The 3754-nt window shown below is 35.4% G+C and overlaps 1 pseudogene; it reads right to left on the reverse strand.

Moving 5' to 3' along the window:
• Positions 1-1107: 1107 nt before the first annotated feature.
• Positions 1108-2215, reverse strand: LOC100399237 (glycogenin-1-like; annotated as a pseudogene).
• Positions 2216-3754: the final 1539 nt, after the last annotated feature.

Raw genomic sequence — 3754 nt, forward strand, 5'->3', positions numbered from 1 at the left:
ATATGATCATCTGGAAGGGGTAAAAAGGGAAAGAAAAAGGAAAAGGAGAAAACATATTAAAGAATCTTAGCTAAACTGAGATTCTAAAAATTTCAGGAAATAATTAATATTGAAACATCAGTTCCGAGATACAGAAATCTTCAGATGTTACTGTACCCATGTTTAGCCACTTCTCTCAGGTATTCGTATATTCATCTATACTCAGATTTCTGAAGCTAGGATTGCAACTCTAAAGAATGTATTTTACAGATCTCTTCTGCCAGGTTGCTTCTTTTTAATTTCTAACTATAGTAGGCACTAGAGGAATATTGGAAGTCAGAAGAAAGGAATACTCTTTTGTATATGGTTTTCATTCCTGTCAGCGTCTCTTCAGGATCAGAACATCATGCTAGCAGTGGTCCCCACCTCCAGCTTCTTCCATTACGACTAAAACTAACCTTCATGCACACTTTCTGAGAACATGGTGGAAGGGCCACACCTACTTCTCAAAACCTAAATTCAACCTGTATATTTTCCTTCTGAAAATCTTCCAGATCATTTCAATCCCCATTTCTGAACCTTTTTTAAATGGCAGTAAGTCTTTATTTTTCATACAGAGTGCCACTGCAGCATTTTAGTATGCTGTCTTATTGTATGTAGAAAAATGGTGAACACCTTCAGACACTAAGACCAGGAAATAAAATGAGTTAATGCTATTTGTTGATACATTTATAGATCACTCAGTAGTGTTAATAGAAGCTATCTTTACCTGAAAGGAGAATTACAATCACTCACTCTGGCAGCACAGGGCAATTCTAAAATGCAAGTCTAGTGAAAGGTACATACAACCAGCAAGCAAGCAAGGGATGGATACCATGACCTCTTCTGAAGGGAGTGACTGATTTGGAACAAGGCTCTGCAGATTTTAAGAATTGATATAGCCACCTTAACAGGTTAATATTGGGTTTCCCTTAAGGTGTATGTTGGCAATCAGCAAAAGTGAGAATTTCTGAAATGTGCTAAATGGGATTGAAAAACAGAACACTGTCCATGTGACAGAATTGCCGATTCACAACTTTTGCCCAGTTCTCACCTGTTGTCCTGTGAAAACCTCTCATCTGATGAGTTTTAGTGAAAGCCTCTTGAAGCCATAACAGACTTTTGTCCACCCAGCCACTGTAGATCCTAAGTACTAGGAACACATGTCCAAAGGAAATGGCAGTGTTTCTACCGGAGGTGTCAGGTGTCCTCTTGATGTCAAAGGAATCTGCTCCCATATAATCAGCCTGGCCCTATTTCCACCACTCCTTCTGTTCTTCCAAGGATACAAAAGCTGTGCCATAGCTAGGATCTCCTGAAGGGACAAATGTGATATACCTCCTGAGATATCATCCACATTTACATATGAGCAGGTGTCTTTGACAAGGCCAAATTGTTTTAGCAGAGGTAAAATGTTGGGGGTAAAAATGCTCCACCACAGGATGAAAAACTCTGGATGAGTCATGGGACTCATCTTGACATTTTGGGATCATGGGACTCACTCTTGACATTTTTTGGTTTTTGGGATCATAAGTATAATTCCATGGTTTGACTCATTCCAGGAAGTGCACAGCTTTGGCATTTGAACCAAACACTTTAATAAATGCTGGGAGGTAGGAGTATATAGAGATGTTGCTTATGTTATAAATAAATAGCAGGTGTTTTCTGATATCTGTTGTTGCTCAGCTGCTAAAAAAAAAATGTATTCAGTAAGCCTTGGTCTCCACCATCAAAACGACCTTGCTCAGAAGCCAGATGAAACAGTTTATTTTATATTTCAACCCAAGGCTGACAAAAGAAGACTCCAGAATTGAAGCAGTTAGGCCACCCTTGGTCTGGTGCTGCTAACAATTCTTCTCTCTCAAAAAGATCATCAATATTTGCTAGGACCAGCCATGAATACACATATTGAATACAGTGTAAGTGACGAGGCATGGAGCTTTGCCAGTGTGGCACCCAACTCTGGCCTCTTCATTAAGATTAGATGAGTAGAACCACTGCTGTCCAAAACATCTAGCATGATTACTTTATCAAAGACTGTCTCTAAAAAATTTCTCATGGAGTTGGAGACTTTCAGGGTGGTGACCACGACTAGCCTCCTGGTAGTCCTGTGCTGTTTAAGAGGTGAGCCCCGGGCAGGGACACCTTTGGTGTAGGCATAGTTTGTGGTCAGTGTCACAAAGGCCTGATCGGTCATGGTGCTACCAGGGGTGCAGGTGGCCAGGTCAGCTGCAGGTAGGTTGCTCAGAGAAGCCAGCACCAGGAGGGACTGCAACCAGTGAGGGGACGTGGCATCTGAATCTATTTCATCAATAGAATAATTGCTTCCTGCAGTAATTTCTTGGTGGCTTCTGTTTCCTTTATCTTTGCTTTTTCCATCATCTGTGTAATCCACTACTTATATTCTTTGTAAATATCTAATGTTTCTGTGTTACTGACAGGACCCTAGTAGTAAATATTGAACAATGCTTTCTTATTTGTTTTTCTGTGGTCTCTTCAAGGATTCCCCAGAGTACAACAATAAAGACTTAATGTTTCATAAATGTTTTACAAGAAATGCCTAGAAGACTTACAAATTTTCAGCCAAAATTAAAGAAAATATTTTGTTATATTATCTAGACATATTATTAGCATGTTTGTTAAAATGGTGATTTAACTTTCAATTTAAAATTAAGTATTTATTTCCTGGATATATATTAGTGAATCTATAGTCATAACATAGCTATTTCCTGATTGCTACTTTAAAGAACTTGCCCCTAATTAAATGAGTAAACTAAAATGACAGTAAATCCTATGGAAGGCTATTCATATAAAGAAGCTAAATAGTCTATCACCATTTTACTGACTTCTAAGTAATTATTTTGTTGAAGATTTGTTAAAACACTTTTAGTGCTTTCTAAACATTAACAGTATGCCATGTTAAAAACACCATATAGAAAGTTAAATTATTAAATGTTAAATTACCTATATATACTTATAATTTGCTCATTTAACTAACTGTAATAACCAAATTTTATGTAATTTTACCCCTTATAAATACCAGAGTGTACCTTACTAATTAGGCAAATAAAGTGTCACATTGATTTGTGACCACTAACATACCATTGACTAATATTTATGAGTGTGATCCTTTGGAAAAAAGAAGTAACTAAAAAATATTTCTTGAAGACAAGATACTTCTGAAGTAATGTACTGCAGAATTATTGAAAGAATCTTTAGAACTGGGAAGTTATATTGAGATGCTATTTTGATACTGATAGCATGTAAAATATATTAAATTCACATTGACATTTTAAAAAAGAATGAAAAGGATGAACTTCCTATTATCTGAACTGCAGAGCTTTTATGATATAATACTCTTATTTCTAAAACTATGATTAAAACTGCACTTCAAAAGTCAAATCTTTTCAAAGAAACTCTAAATTACCAAGTAAAGAGTTTGAAAATCTTATCTAAAGTTCTTATGAAAAATTCTCTTGACCTTTGGTTTGACATTGAAGAGTATTCTTATTTTCTAAAAGCCTCTTTTGCTCTAATCTCTTTATTAAAATGAATTCATAGGAAAAAAATCTAAAACAAAATATTTGCTCAATTTAAAATGAAAGTAAAAATTTTTGTGTTTGTGTATGTATAAATAAAATTTTGCATGTATATATATTCAGGCAACATTGTTGAAAATGCATTTATATAATTAGTATCCAAAATATTTAAATAAAAAAAACTCCTAATTTGCCTT

Source organism: Callithrix jacchus, chromosome 1, assembly GCF_049354715.1.
Source record: "Callithrix jacchus isolate 240 chromosome 1, calJac240_pri, whole genome shotgun sequence".
Taxonomy (NCBI): Eukaryota; Metazoa; Chordata; class Mammalia; order Primates; family Cebidae; genus Callithrix; species Callithrix jacchus.